This window comes from Coloeus monedula (assembly GCF_965178545.1).
Source record: "Coloeus monedula genome assembly, chromosome: W".
Lineage (NCBI taxonomy): Eukaryota > Metazoa > Chordata > Aves > Passeriformes > Corvidae > Coloeus > Coloeus monedula.
Genome location: NC_138821.1, coordinates 9,772,629 through 9,789,381, shown reverse-complemented (window position 1 = coordinate 9,789,381; position 16,753 = coordinate 9,772,629).

Below are 16,753 nucleotides of genomic sequence, written 5' to 3'. Positions count from 1 at the left end.
GAGTTCATAATGGCTCTCTGGCTCGATGTACTCATGTCTTTCTGGTCCTTAGGCTTCATTGAGGTATTAGTGCTTTTTTGGTCCCTAGGGTTGTTTCCCTATCCACAACTTGCTCCAATCTTGCCCCTGATATGTAAATTTTACAGAGCAGGGAGACAAATCAGGATTTCTATCTTGCTGTGCTCGGTGATAATGATTTATAAGAAGTTGATAGAGGTACAGGCAGCTGTTTGAAGTGTGTATGATAAATGGTTTCTCCGTCCTAACCCCAGTCCCAGTTTCAGTAGCCTGTTTTGGGAATTTATTAGTAATTGCACCCAGATTGTTAGAGGAGGAGGAGACGGGGTTTCCCCTCCCTTTAAATTTGATAGGTTATCTTTTGAGAATGTTCAGTTTCTCCTGAATGTTAAAGAGACCACTTTCCTGGTATTTAATCTGGTAATCTTCCTCTATATGATTCACAGCTTGTCTAGAATAAGAGCTCAGATTTCCAGGGGGACTGCTGAGACACCTGACCCAGAGGTGGAAAATCCTGAGTGGTGTGGGGAATGGGAGGACATCGGCCAAACCCTAAAGAAATTCTCTGACCCGATAGTTTGGGATTTCCCATCTGAACAAATTCAGAAACCACCTGAGGTGGGAAAATATCTGAAAGAGAAATATAATGACAATTCTAATGAGAACAAGCTCCTTGCAATATGTTGGGCCTTGGCATATGCCTATTGCACACTGCAGCAGGTAATGGTAGAAAGGCAGGAAGATCAATCAGCAAAGCCTGCAGGCACCCCAGTCACTCAGGCTGCAGCCAAACCAGACAGCAAGCCCAAACCAGATGGAGAGTCTAAGCCACTGACAGTGGCTCCTGTCACGAGGAGAAAGCACACAACCAAAACTGATCGCCCAGTGAAAGATGATGATGATGCAGGGGAAGGGACCTCAAAAGATGCAGGGGAAGGAACCTCAAATCCACCAACAGACTCAGGCACAGAAACCATTACTGAGTCCATGTCCATAAAGGACCTTCACAGCCTAAGAAAGGATTGCACCCGATGGTCCGATGAATCCATAATAAGTTGGATGGTCCGTATTTGGGATGCGGCAGGTGATGATGTGATGCTGGACAGTGCTGAAGCGAGGCACTTGGGATCACTGTCACATGATCCAGTGATCGACCAAGTGATGAAAAGGGGGGCTGTCTCTACCAGCGTCTGGAGACGAGTTTTGACAGGCGTGACTGAAAGATATATGTGTGCAGAGATGATCTCTACATGCAGCAAACCCCGTGGAAGACCATAGAACAAGGGATCCAACGCCTGAGAGAACTAGGGGTGGTAGAGGTTGTCTTCACAAATGACCCAGGATTGAGGAGTCCAGACCGGGCCAGAGTTATTCCATATATGTGGCGAAAACTCATACAACTTGGGCCACAAGAATACACTTCTGCTTTAGCAATAATGAAACCGAACTACGGTGCAAATGAGACTGTGGAGGATATGGCAGTGAAACTCCGAGCATATGCAGAATCTGTGCATGGCCCAACACATGCAAGAATCGCAGCTGTGGAAACACGTATGCAGAAAATGGAAGATAAGATAGAGAAGAATCACCAGGAGATTAAAGAGTGCCTTCTCTGCGGACGTTCCCCAGAGAGAAGGTGCATCCCACGAAGTGAGCTGTGGGATTTCCTGTGTGACAGTGGGGAAAACATGAGGAAGTGGGGTGGACAACTCATGTCTGCTCTGGCAGCACGAGTGAGTGAATTGAAGGAGCGCAAGTCTCAGAAAGGAGGATCTACCAAAAAAGAAGTAGCTCCAGTTGCCTGTAGACAAACTGCCAGAAATTATGGAAAAGACAATGGCATGTCCAATTCTCATGAAGGAACCTCTAAGATACAGGCCCAGGGAAAGAAGGATAACCAGGAACAGAGGGGCCCGGCCTCTAGCCAGGTAGAGGTCAGGGAAAACCGTGTTTTTTGCACTGTGTGGATTCGTTGGCCTGGTAGATCAGAACCACAAAAATATGATGCCTTGGCTGACACTGGTGCGCAGTGTACAATAATCCAATCGCAGCATGGGGGGGTAGAATCTGTTTCTATTTCAGGTGTAACAGGTGGATCACAAAATTTGACCTTGGTGGAAGCCGAGGTGAGCCTGACTGGAAATGAGTGGAAGAGACATCTCATTGTGACTGGCCCAGAGGCCCCATGCATTTTGGGCATAGACTTCCTCCGGAATGGGTATTTTAGAGACCCAAAGGGACTCAAGTGGGCTTTTGGAATAGCTGCTGTGCAGACCGAGGGCATTAAGCAATTAGACACTTTGCCTGGACTATCAGAGAACCCATCTGCAGTAGGCCTTCTGAAGGTGGAAGAACAATGTGTAACAAAGGCTACCTCGACAGTGCATTGCTGACAGTACCGGACAACTCGAGATGCTGTGATCCCCATCCACAGGATGATCCGTGAGCTGGAGAGCCAAGGGGTGGTCAGCAAGACCCACTCACCCTTCAGTAGTCCCATTTGGCCTGTGCGCAAATCGGAAGGAGAATGGAGATTGACTGTGGACTATCGTGCCTTGAATGAAGTGACTCCACCATTGAGCGCTGCTCTGCCGGACATGTTGGAGATCCAGTAGGAGCTAGAGTCCAAAGCAGCGAAGTGGTATGCCACTATTGACATTGCTAATGCATTTTTCTCCATTCCTCTGGCAGCAGAGTGCAGGCCTCAGTTTGCTTTCACCTGGAGGGATGTGCAGTACACCTGGAACCGACTGCCCCAGGGGTGGAAGAACAGTCCCACCATCTGCCATGGACAGATCCAGACTGCACTGGAAAAGGGTGAGGCTCCAGAACGTTTGCAGTACATTGACGACATCATTGTGTGTGGGAACACCACAACAGAAGTGTTTGAGAAAGGAGAGAAAGTTATCCGGATTCTCCTGGAAGCTGGTTTCGCCATCAAGAAGAGCAAAGTCAAGGGACCGGCTCCAGAGATCCAGTTCCATGGAGTGAAATGGCAAGATGGACGGCGTCAGATTCCCACGGAGGTCATCAATAAGATCACAGCAATGTCTCTGCAAACTAACAAGAAGGAAACACAAGCTTTTCTAGGTGCCATAGGCTTTTGGAGGATGCACATACCTGAGTACAGCCAGACTGTGAGTCCTCTTTACCTGGTTACCCACAAGAAGAATAATTTCCATTGGGGCCCCGAACAGCAACAAGCTTTTGCCCAAATCAAGCAGGAAATCGCTCATGCGGTAGCCCTTGGCCCAGTTAGGACAGGACCCGAAGTGAAGAATGTGCTCTACTCTGCAGCCGGGAGCCATGGCCTGTCCTGGAGCCTTTGGCAGAAGGTGTCTGGTGAGACTCGAGGTCGACCACTGGGATTTTGGCGCCCAAGCTACAGAGGGTCTGAAATCAACTACACCCCAACAGAGAAGGAAATCTTAGCAGCCTATGAAGGAATCCAAGCTGCCTCAGAGGTAATTGACACTGAGGCACAACTCCTCCTGGCACCCCGACTACCAGTGCTGGGGTGGATGTTCAAAGCAAAGGTTCCCTCTACCCACCATGCCACCAATGCCACATGGAGCAAATGGATTGCTCTCATCACACAGCACACCCGTATCGGAAAACGGAATTGCCCTGGGATTTTGGAAATAATTACAAATTGGCCTGAAGGTGAAAACTTTGGTCTCACTGATGAACAAGAACAAGTGATACGTGCTGAAGAAGCTCCACCATACAACCAACTGCCATCAGAAGACACACGCTACACTCTTTTCACTGATGGTTCTTGTCGCATCGTAGGGATGAAACGAAAGTGGAAAGCAGCCGTATGGAGTCCCACACAAGGGGTTGCAGAAGCTACTGTAGGAGAAGGTGGATCAAGCCAACCTACTGAACTCAAAGCTGTTCAACTAGCCCTGGACATTGCTGAAAGAGAGAAGTGGCCAAAGCTCTACCTCTACACTGGTTCATGGATGGTAGCCAATGCTCTGTGGGGATGGTTAGAAAAGTGGGAAAAAGCTAATTGGCAGCGTAGGGGAAAACCAATCTGGGCTGCTGAAGAGTGAAAAGACATTGCTGCCCGAGTAAGAAAGCTGGTTGTGAAAGTCCGCCATGTAGATGCCCATGTCCCCAAGAGTAGGGCTAATGGGGACCACCAAAACAACAAGCAGGTAGATCAGGCTGCAAAGATAGAAGTGTCACAGGTAGACTTGGACTGAAAACACAAGGGAGAGTTGTTTCTAGCTCAATGCGCCCATGATGCCTCAGGCCATCAGGACAGAGATGCCACCTATAAGTGGGCACGAGATCGAGGGGTGGATCCGACCATGGACAGTATCTCCCAGGTAATCCATAACTGTGAGACATGCTCTGCGATCAAACAGGCCAAGCCGGTGAAGCCCCTGTGGTATGGTGGGCGATGGTCCAAATACAAGTATGGAGAGGCCTGGCCGGTTGATTAAATCACACTGCCTGAAACCCGCCAAGGCAAGCGCTATGTGCTCACAATGGTAGAAGCCACCACTGGATGGCTGGAGACCTACCCTGTGCCTCATGCTACAGCCCGTAACACCATCCTGGGCCTTGAAAAGCAAGTCCTTTGGAGGCATGGCACCCCTGAGAGAATTGAATCTGACAATGGGACTCATTTTAAGAATAGCCTTATTAACACCTGGGCTAGAGAACTTGGCATTGAGTGGGTGTACCATATCCCTTACCATGCACCTGCTGCAGGCAAAGTGCAACGGTGCAATGGATTGTTGAAAACCACTTTGAAGGCATTAGGTGGGGGAACTTTCAAAAATTGGGAACAGCATCTAGCAAAGGCCACCTGGTTAGTTAACACCCGAGGTTCCACCAATAGAGCTGGTCCAGCCCAATCTGAACCCCTTCATACAGTAGATGGAGATAAGATTCCAGTAGTGCATGTCAGAGGTCTGATAGGAAAGACTGTGTGGATAAATTCTGCCTCGAGTACAGACAAACCCATCCGTGGGGTTGTCTTTGCTCAGGGACCTGGTTTCACATGGTGGGTAATGCAGAAAGATGGAACAACGCCTTGTGTACCACAGGGAGATCTGATTGTTGTGTGAAAACCACCTGTAGTGTGAAATGCCAGTATACCCCTGCTTGCTGGTTGTCACTGTCACTGTTTGTATATAGCTGTGTATATATAAATATATATATATATATATGTATTAATGTGTGTGTAGAATTAGAATATCTTAGTTTGGGCATTGAGCCAACAATATGGGATAAGGGGTGGAATATCTTGGGGTGACTTTATGATGTGTATCCCATATCGCTGTCTATGCCCAGAAATTAGTTCTCTTGTCTTTCTATGCCTCTGAACTGAGCCTGAGAGGGGGAAGGAAAAAACTGAGCAAAACTTTCTCAAAGCAGTTTGCAGCTTGTTCAAGGTCACATAAAGATAGCAGGTTTTTTTTCCCCAGCTGCGGCAGGGGAGGGAGGAAGCACCTGGCTTGCTTCTTTCCAGTTGGCTTTTGGACAGTTTTTCCAGTTTCTTGTTCTCTGGAGAGAGACTGAGAGTTGAACTTTTCCTTCTCTGGAATTTCAGATTTTCTCCCCTTTCTACTGGACTACTTGATTGCTGTAACATCAGAGCACATCGGGAGGACTTTCCACCGGGCACAGAGGGCCTGGCCCTGGGCCAAGCCCCAGCTCCGAGGAGACCAAAGGGAGGACTCGAACACTTTCCCAGGTTTTTCCTCTACAGCGAAAGATTTTACCATTTAACATTATTTTCCTTTCCCGTGTGTTTGTTAAATAAATAGTTTTATCTTCTTCACTTTCCTTCGAGGAAAATTTATTTTTTCCTGAACCTGGTGGGGGGAGGGGTGGCTGTGCCTTCTCTCAGAGGATATATTTCTAAATTTGGCCAAACTGGAACATAACGTGTCATAGGTCATAACGTCAGCACCTGTGTCGAAAAGTGGCTGTATTTTGATGGCTTCTGCCCCCCTTTGCAGGATCACTTGCCGCTGAGGTTTCTGGGCCAAGTTCAATGTCCAAAACACGTCGAACCCAGAGGACCCAAAACCGTGGTCTCCGCGGACATTGTTGTTGCTGGTCCCCCTGTTGGTCATTAGGGGAATGGGGACGATTTGGGCAATGTGACTGCCCTGCGGGATAGTCACGGGTGGTTGCCGTGCGTAGGCCATGATCTTAATTTCACCGGTGTAGTCAGCGTCGATGACTCCAGGGAGCACCACTACTCCCTGCTGGCTGGTTGATGACCGCCTCACGAGTAGGCCACCCAGACGAGGGCCATCTGATGACAGGGGGACCTTGGCTGTAGTTGGGATCAGGGTGTCATAGGTTAGCAAGCATAGTCCCAGAAGGGATGTCCTTGCTAAGGGGTGCTTACAGCTTCCTCTGGGACCTGATAGAACCTATCAGCTGGCCAGTTTGATTATGGACAATTCTTTAAGCCACTTACAGTTGTGACCGCTTCTGTGATACACACTTAAGAATAGACAAACTCCCCCCCCCAAGCTCTCTCGTTTCCCGTGCTGGGACAGGTGGTTGCGGGGCCCGAGTGGGGCCCAGTGGGCCCGGCCCCAGCCCTGCTCGGGCCGGGGCCAGGCCAGGCCACGGCTCCAGGATGACTCCCCCCCAGCAGGGCTGCGGGCAGCCAGAGCGGCTCAGAACCACCCCCCTCTCCACTGCGGCCAAGATTTCAGCAAACGCGGCACCGCTGTCTGACAGAGATCAGGTGACCAACAGCAATAAGCCACACAGCTGCAAGGCCGAGGTGAGATGAACCCTTTTTATTGCTGTGAAGAGCTGAAAACCTGAGGGAAGAGAAAGAGGAGATGCTTAAAGCTGAAAGTCTGTTGTGAAGCTATGATATATCAGAGTATCCCGTTGTAATTCCATGAAGATATGGGGGGTGGAGTGTTCAACTCGTAAGCAAAAGCACCTGTGCTGAGATAGGCAGATGCTGATGCTGCTGTAATTTCATGAGAAGTTTGGACAGGGAGAGATGGAAGCAATGAGGACTTTTGCTCCAAATGGGAAAGGAGAAAACCTCAGTTCCTAGAGATGCTCCCAGAGATAGTCCTAAAGATGAAGATGAGGAAGACCCTTTGCTCCCAGGGAAGCAGAAGGGACTCTGTTCTGGTTTCTGAACGGCTCAACCTTAAAATTGTACCCCAAAAACTTCAAGAGTGGACCCTCGAAAGCAGTTGCGGGAAAAGCTGCAAGTCGGGGGAAGGGACTCACATGTGAGCAGAGAGACCTCTTCCTAAATGGACTGAACAATATTTGGAGTGGGTGGCTGTCTCGTTGTGATAATGTTTTCATAGCATGAGCAAGAGAGACTCTTCTTTCTAAATGGACTGAACAAGGTTATTATGGAAGTGGTAAACAGACTGAACATCTGAAGGGTTGTCTTTTTACATTGTCAGTGGGAGAAGGGAGGAAGGTGGGGGGAGGAGGAGAGTTCTGAAGGTGTGGTATAATTTTTTTTCTTCTTTTAGGTCTGTTAATAAACTTCTTTATATTCTTTCAATTTGGTGCCTGCTTTGCATTTCTCCTAATTCTTATCTCACAGAAGGTAAACAGTAATGAGTATTTTGGACCAAACCACTACACTAAATTGGTGTTTCTGCCCCGTTACAAACCGAACCCGCTACACAACTGTCATAGGTTAGCAAGCTGAGTTTCGGAAGTGATGCCCTTCTTACAGCTTCCTCTGTGACCTGATAGAACCTATCAGCTGGCCAGTTTGAATATGGACAATTCTTTAAGCCACTTAAGAGTTACAAACCCAACCCGCGACAAGGGTGACCTGGTGGTCCGTCAGCGTGACTTCTATTGAGGTTGCCACGTCCACTCCGAGGCTTCCTCGGGTAGCTGGCTGGTTCTGGTGAAGGAAACCACCAGGGTTGCACTCGACTCATGGCTCTTTGGGGCTCTCATTTGTGTCCTGGCGCTAGACCCCATCATGCTGTGCTGGCCATTTCCTGCATGACGGCATGCCATGGTGGCATGGTTGCCGGAATTGCAGTTGTGGCACCATACCGGTTTCTGGCAAGTGCGCCTCAGGTGCCCCTCTTCACCGTATCAGAAACAGGTTACTTTGCCTGTCTGGGGACCAGGAGGTAGGCCAGCAGCCTTCATCCCCTTTTTCCTTTGTGCCCTTCTGGTCAGTGCTGCAGCGATAACTTGTCCCTGTTTTTGTAGCACATTCTGCAGTGTTGCAGTAAAAGCAGCTGTTTGAGATGACTGTTCTGCACGGGTAGCATGTACGAGCATCTCGTCTACACCTGCTCCTTGGGGCAGTGTGGCAAGAATTGTCTTAGTTTGCCTATTAGCATTTTCAAAGGCAAGTGTTCCGAACATTTGCTCTTGGAGCTCTTCAGAGAGCTCAGTTGCATCCTTTAAGGCTGCTGACAAATGGTCGATGAACTGACCATATGGCTCTGACAGCCCCTGTCGGACTGCTGCATACGGGGGAGACTTCTTCTTTTCAGGTACTGACAACAAGGCTTTGTGGGCAGGAGTCTGTGACAACTGATGAATGACTACGGGCATGGTCAGCTGTGTCACCGTGTCTCCATAAGCCCCACTCCCAGTTAGCATGTCAGCTTAGAGTGCATACAGTGGGTCTTGTGTGTCACCTTGGTGTTTGCTAGCTTCTTCTTGTGCTAGCCGCTTCCACATTCACTCCCAGAGCAGGAACTGTGAAGGGGTTAATAACAACTGTGCGATGCTGATGCAATCATTCAGACACAGGACATCTGCTGTAAAGATAAACTGCAGAATGCTTTGTGTAGCTTCAGACCGCAAGCCATGCGTGGTGACTGTTTGCTTGGCTTGCTGCAAGATCTTCCAGTCATGGGGCTCCCACTTTGCAGTGTCCCCTTGTATCTGTACAGGGCAAGCGAGGGCATCCACTGCTTGCAAATCACCCTCAGTGATTGCATCACGGATAACTCCATTCCATCTCCTTCGCAATGGGTCAGTCCTCTCCGTCGAGGCTGATGGAAATGACAGCTGCACCTCCCCTCGCGGGAAGGGAGGGGCTGTAGGCACTGTGCCCAATTCTCCCGACGGGAACGTAGGAGCTCTGGGTGCTAACTTGACCGGTGGGGCCATGGGATACCATGCTGATGGTGTAATATCACAAGCTTTGGACTCTAGCGCGTTTTGCCGTGTAGATAAGTCAGCAAGCTTTTTGATTACTTCTTGCATCATTTCTTGGTGCTTCTCCCCCTCTTGGGGCTGACCCCCGGCAGCCCTGGTAGGCTCTGGCTCTGCAGGCGAAGAAACCGCAGAAGCTGTTTCGCTGCCGGATGTTGCTCCGCTGTCCAGCAGAGGGGGGTTGTGCTCTGCCGCTTTTGGCCGGGCTTTAGGACCTCTGGTTTGTGCCGCCGCTTTCGGCCGGGCACCAGGACTGCCTGTGTCTCCTTGGCTCGCCTGTGCCCCGCGTTCACAGCCATTTCTCTCTCAGACGCCGGAGGAATAACTTCCTTCCCTGCTGAGTCCAGCAACTCCCGCAGTGAGCGGACAGGTGCTGCTGTACCTTTAATCAGTCTTTTTTCGGCCAGCCCGAAGAGCCGTGCAACTCTGGACTCCGCCCTGGTCCCCGGCCGCCGCTCCGTAAGACCCCCGTCTGTTCCCTTTCTGGAGCCACCACACCCGGAGCTGCTACTCTCTAAAGCCTCCATGGCGGCCGCGGCCACTGTCCTCTCTGCTTTCATCTCTGCGAGAGTGCCAGTTACTGCCCTCCAGGTTAAGCGGAGAGCTTTAGCTTCTTTAGCTTCCTTTCCTCCCTCAATCGTGGACAGCCACAATTTGTATCCAACTTCCCCCCACGCTTCGACTGAGAACAAAAGCGAAGTGTATTTCACACACCCATGTTCCCGGGCCCATGTAATGAGGGCATTCAGATATCGGTCTTTCACAATCTCGCCTCTCTTAGAGAGGATGCTAGCTAGGAGTCGAGGTCCTGCCTCGTAATCCATAGCTTCTTTGCTGCGGGTACTCGCTTAGACATGCGAAAATACGGTCTCCGGCCACTCGGCTTTGAGGTTTAGCCCCCGGCTTTACTCGGCTTTGCGGCTTATCCTCCGGCCTTCTATTCTGCACTCGGGAGATAGAAAAGTTTTTGTCCAACCGTTTGCCAAGCATTTAGCTGATAAACGCTGGCTAATAGGAGATCTTTGATATGCGTAGAAAGCCAATCTAGGAAGGAAAGTAATTTAGCATCGGAAACGTCTCTGTTCTGCCTTCGTAAAAGCTGCCGCACAGTCTCTAGGGTCTGTTTCTGCGCAAGAAACAGCTTAGTACCCATTATCAATCGCAGCTCACCTCAAGATGTCGAATGCGCGTGCTGAAGTTTGATAAGGGGAAGCTGAGAGGTCTCTCGGGTCATCTAAGCGTGTCGCCTGGGTTTGCCGCCGCAGCTCACCGCCAGAGTTCTCCGTAGGGATGCACTGCCTGGAGCCGCCGCCTGGAATCCTTTGCGTGGGCTTGGGGGCTGCCTGGGGCTGCTCCTGGGGCCCGGGGGCTTTGGTCCCGGGCGAGGTCGGTTCTTCGTCGTAGGGTTGCTTTCCGAGTTTCGGGCGCCAGATGTAACGCTAGGGAGCAGCGAGGAGTCCCCAGGCAGGAGCAAAGGAAGACTTTTATTTACAAAAAACCCGGCCTTTTTATGCCATTAGTCGGTTGTTAGTTTACATAGTTTTAAGGCACAACAAACCAAATTTAACCAACCACCACACACCACGGTGCGGGCACGAGGCATTCACACAGCAAGCCTCACTTCCTCTATTCTAGCTGAGTCGTCCCACAGTCCATTTCTACTTAGGCTAAGAGGCCGGAGCCATGATTTTACCAGGCCTTCCCTTTACAAAGCTTTACCTATCGATCACAGGAAGCATGTAGATACAAAAATGCTGCTAGCGAGGATTTTCTTGCTATTTTTCTAAGTCCGTGAGAGACTTTTCTCTCACGCAGAAGAGGTAGCAGGGAATGTAAACAACCAAGCCACCTGCAACCTTGAAAAGTCTTGTTTATGGTATAGTAGAAAAATATTTTGACAATGGATGTTTTAGGATTTTAGCCAATCACCCCCAAGGGGTGGCTGATCCTTTGTCCAATTGGACTATGAAGAAAAAGGTCTATAAAAGAGTTTGTAAAATAATTAAATAAATCAATCTTGCTGCACAATTCCTGCCTGCTGGATCATCTCTCCTCCTCCTCCCTATGGCTGCGGGACACGATATACCGTAGGAACTAGGCCTGCGGTAATATTTGGTGCTGCCCGACGTGATTTGCACTCTCTGACGTGTCCTGCACGCTGTGAGCCAAGCCGAATTCCTCTAGAGGTATGCTGTTCCCTTTCCCCCCCGGGACTGGGAAGTCCGACAGAACTGAGAAATGGTGAACAGCGGCTCACAAACCGACGCTGTGGTACTGGTCTGGAAAGGTGTGTTTAGCATATTGCACACCTCCATTCCTGAAAACTCAGTTCGGGAATTATTAGACTGGGCTACTTTAAAAGGGATTTCCATGGACAGAGATACTGCCCTGGACTTTTCCTTATGGCAGGAACCTGGTTGTGCTGTCCGACACGAGCTCCCGTCTGGGGACCCAGCAGCTTTAGAATTATACAAAACCTGGCATTCGTTATTTATTCTGCTGACAGACCTTGACTGTGACAGCAGAGCTGGATCACCTATTTCGGTGATGAGTGACGGAGGAATGTCCGAGGGGGACCCCGAGGACCGGGCTTCCGGGGCAAATGAGCCCCCCCCGGCTCCACAGGCAGAGCCTGCGCTGCCTCACCCTGCACACTCGCAGGACTCTGCGGCCCCCAGGGACCCCCCGCACCGCGAGAGACGGGGGGGTCGGGGCAGCGGGAGGGGGCACAGCCTGGCTTGCCATTCGGCTGGGTTGCGGCCACAGCTTATCCAGGGCCGCAAATTAGCGGTTTAGCAACTTGGACCCCCAGAGCGGCTCCTAGCTCGGTTGCGTACGCACCTGGATCTAACAGCCGGCGTAGCGCCGGGCGTGCCTGCCCCTAGACTGCCTGGGTGTGGTCTGCTGCCCTCCTTGGCACTGGACTGTTCTGCGCAGTTGCAGAACCGAGCCATTGACCTTTTAATACAGCATCTGCCTTTGCTGACAGAGTTACCGAACCTATCCCGAAGGATGGAGGACCTGTTCAGCTTGCTAAAGCAGCGGATGCCAGAGGCGGCTCTGAACCAGAAAAGGGCGCAGCTGGCGGTGAACCCGGAAGCAGCGCTGCCGCGGGAAAACCCGGAAACAACGGCGGCTGCGGAGCGGTGATTGGGGGCAGCGGCGCCGGGCGCGGCCGCGGAACACAAGCCAGCAGCAGTGCCGACCGCGGCCGGGGAGAGCGAAACAGGAGCACGGCTGCTGTGTGAGAGACAAGCACGGCGCCGAGCACGGCTGTAGCCCCAGAGATGGCGGTAGCAGCTCCAGTACCGGTTCAATCGGGACCGGCCGAGACAGCATCCTGTAAAGAGGCTGCTGTCCAAACTGAAGCGCAGCCAACTGCAGTCTGTGCTGTCTGTTCTGCCTCTAGCGAACTTAGCCAAAGTGCCCCTCCCCGTCCATTTCTGTTCACTCCCAGCACCTCAAAGTTGCCTTTGCCTGATGATTCCTCATCAGGAAGTGAGGCAGATGAGGTTCTGGCCCCAGGTCGTCAGGCAGCTGTAGCCGCGCAGCAAAGAAAAAGGCTGCGCTGGTCTCGCCCCTGGACCTTTCAAGACTGCACGGTAACAGTGCGTTTGACCCACTACAGTCACTTCTTAGGGTCAGTTAAGATGCGAGCATTGGAGGAGGGTGACTGGAGGTTATTGGAAACACTTGGAATGCCAAATAGGTCTGAGGATTCTGGGGGTAACCAGGGAGCTGTTACACTCCATCCACAGGCTGTGCCAGAAGTTCAGGATGGTAGTGGTTCCCCAAAAGGGGAGATCCAAGCTTTCCCAGTGTATAAGGCTCTCCCAGATTCAGGGGAACATGACAAGCATGAGGTAATTGCTTGGAAAGTTGCCCAGGACCTCCAATCCAAGGTGGCACAATATGGGCTAGGTTCTGCTGAGGTTATGCAGATAATAAGGGTGATAAATACAGATTTGCTTTCTCCATTTGATATCAGACACTTAGGTCAAATTCTATTTCAACCTGTACAATTTACAGTTTTTGAGAAAACCTGGAGAAAGCTGGCCGGCAAAACTGCATTAGCAAATATGCAGCTCCCTGCTGCCGATCCTAGGCGGACAGCAGGAATGGATGCTTTGATGGGGACTGGTCCCTTCTCTGATCCCAGTCTACAGGGTACCTTGTCTTCTAGCGTCCTGCAGCAAGTTCAACAGGTCGGCGTGGCTGCCCTGTTGAAAACCATAGAGTTGTCAGCGCCCAGAAAGCGATATACTGAAATAGTTCAAGGCAAATCAGAGTCATTCCTCTCTTTTGTAGAGAAAGTCGCTGCTTCTCTTGAGAAGCAGGTTGAGGATGACGGGTTAAGACAGATGTTGTTAAGGCAGTTAGTGAGAGATCACGCAAACGAGGAGTGCAGAAAAATCAGATGCCTTACCAGGGGATCCTGAGCTCACAGACATGGTCGAAGCCTGCGCTAAGGTGGGATCTGGGAACCAGAAAAGGTCTGCTTTGGCTGTGTTCCTGGAGCCTGTTCACGCATCTTCTGGTCGTGAACCAAAGCAACCAAAGCAGGCGAAGAAACGGAAGCGGCCTAAGGCGAACCAAAAAGGGAACACACCAATCCCCCAGTGCAAGAGGTGTGGCAGGCCAGGGCATTGCTTGGACTATTGTAGATCCCAGACTCATTCCGATGGTTGGCCTTTGCCGGGGTGCAAGGAGGGGGAATTGCTCTCCGATGCAGTCTCTCTCCCAGAGAGTGGCACAGGTACAGGCACAGGCCTATCCAGCCACCCTAGAGATGACACCCAGGGATCAGACGGCACCCACGGATCAGACGGGTTTGATGTCCACACCGCAGCCACAACCTTGAAAAGTCTTGCTTATGGTATAGTAGAAAAATATTTTGACAATGGATGTTTCAGGATTTTAGCCAATCACCCCCAAGGGGTGGCTGATCCTTTGTCCAATTAGACTATGAAGAAAAAGGTCTATAAAAGAGTTTGTAAAATAATTAAATGAATCAATCTTGCTGCACAATTCCTGCCTGCTGGATCTTCTCTCCTCCTCCTCCCTATGGCTGCGGGACACGGTGATATACCCTAGGGCTCAGGCCTGTGGTAATAGAGTGATAGTGAGTGTAGGAACCCAGAGTGCAGAGAATATTTCTCTGCCTGTTTTAAAGGGTTCTACCCCCCTGGACAACACTGTTTTTGACCTTTGTCCTTGAAGAAAATTGCCTACCCTCTGGGAAGAATTAGAATCTACACTGGTGTGAACTAAGTGATAGAATATTATGTAAGATTGTCACAGGGTGAAAAATTTAGAAGATTTGAGTTTGTTCATATAGTAAATAGATAAAAGCAAAAAACTTCAATATGGAGGATTGTTGTTGTTCTCCAGACTTTCTTCTTCTTCTACTACTACTCCATATTCTGCAGTAGAAGTAGTTTGGGAAGATTGGATAAAGAATTCCGCAGTTCCTGTCTACGTGACTAGATGATTTCTTATACATTGGTGGAAAAGTAAAAATAATGTACACTTTTAGTGACCATTGGTTAATTTACCTTTAAAAGATGGTGTAAATCTTGATAACGGGGCATTCTCCTGCATTCTCTGCTCTGTGCTATGTCTAGGTCACGTTAAGTGACTCTATTTCTCTGATAAGACTTAATAAACAACTATCAGAAAGCAGAGAAGGCTGGAGGTCTGTTCGTCTCTCGAACTCCTGGCAAGGACTCTAAATTTCTCCCCCAGCAGGGGAGGCATAATTACAGCACTGATAGTGTCAGTGAGGATGAGATAGATGATCCTGGAGAGGGAATGAGTTCAAAGACTCCAATAACAACACAAACGAGAAGTAAAACAAAAAATATTTTGCCTTTAATAGCCCCTCTCAGGAAGGTAATAGGTCCCAGAGCGGGGGGAAGAAGTGATGTGAGTGAAAGTTCCCTTTTCCACTAGTGATCTGAATAGCCAGAGAGAAGTTAGAAATTTTAAAAGAGATATTAAGATCTTATTAAAAGATCCTATAAGTCTCTCAGAAAAATTTAATCAATTTTTGAGACCCGATATTTATGATTTAACATTGAAAGTAGGCAAGAGTTTAAATCCAGCTCAATTTTTATATGGGGAACCAAAGAGTGATTTAACACACAATTGTTTACAAGTTATCCAATATCAAACTAAAGTCCGAGAAAATTTAGCAGAACAGGCCCTCCCAGAAGGAGAGAAAGTATATGTGGATGGTTCATCTAGATGCATACAAGGGAAAAAATTGTCAGGATATGCTTTAGTTTATGGGGAGAGTATGCAAACGATTGAAAAAGAGAAATTATCTTCTAGTTCGTCTGCTCAATCTTGTGAATTATATGCTCTAAAAAGAGCACTGGAGCATTTAGCATATAAAAAAAGGAACTATATATACTAATTCAAAATATGCATTTGAAATAGTGCACACTTTTGGGAAAATTTGGGAAGAAAGGGGGTTGTTGAATTCAAAAGGCAAAGGGCTGATTCATGAGGGACTTATTTTAGAGGTTTTATATGCACTAAAATTGCCTGAGGACATAACTGTAGTGCATGTCAAAGAACACCAAAAAGAGATGACCCCAGGGATAAGAGGGAATAATTTGGCAGACCAAGAAGCTAGAGATGCAGCAGAAAAAGAGAGTGAAAAAGTTATGTTGATTTTGACTCAAAGCCAGGGAGAATTAGAAATTCCAAAATTTAATGCAGCAGAAGGGAAAGAATTAAGTAAGATGGGGAGAAAACAAGATCAGTCTGGAAAATGGAAACTCCTTTACAGGAGACAACTACTCAATAAGGCCCATTGTCTCGGTTTTGAAAGACAGGTGTCTGCTAAGGAAGGCAGAAGCCCCCCTTGAAGTGGCAGATATAACCCTTTTTCCCTCCAAGTTATTATATTTTGAAATCAAGGGCCTTTAGGCAGAGATGTGGGAAATAGGAATAACAGTTCTTTACTATATATATATATATATATATGTATATGTATATAACCAGTCAAACAAAACAACAACAACTATGACAGTAACAGCACACACAAACCCAGTCCCAGCCTTCTCGGCTGTCAGGCTATTTCCCCTCAGGTGCAGTTCCGCTCGCAGCCGGCAGGGGCGCTGGCGGCTCCCGGTGAGCAGGGCAGGTGCGATGGTTCCCCCGCGGCTGCAGGGGGCGCTCCGGAGCGAGCTCGGGAAACACGCGGGCAATGGCGGCCTGGGATCCCGGGAAGGGAAGGAACAAAGGCTTCACAAACCGCTGGGCAGCCGATCCCGGACTCTCAGGAGCAGCAGGCTGGAAACGGCAGGCAGGAGCGGCAGGCTAGAGCGGCAGGCTAGAGCGGCAGGGACGAACGCAAATCCCGGGTGGCAGGCGAGATGTATCCAGATGGGAGAACCCCACGGAGGCCCAGGCAGGCACGGCGAGCAGGGCTACAGCGTAGCGAAAACTCGAAGCAGCAGCAGTGAGGCAGGGCAGCCACAGCTCGGCCTCCAGCAGGGCAGGGAAAGCGGCTTTTGGGGTCCCGGCGTTGTTTCCAGCAGGAAGAGAAGAACGGCCAAAAAAGAAA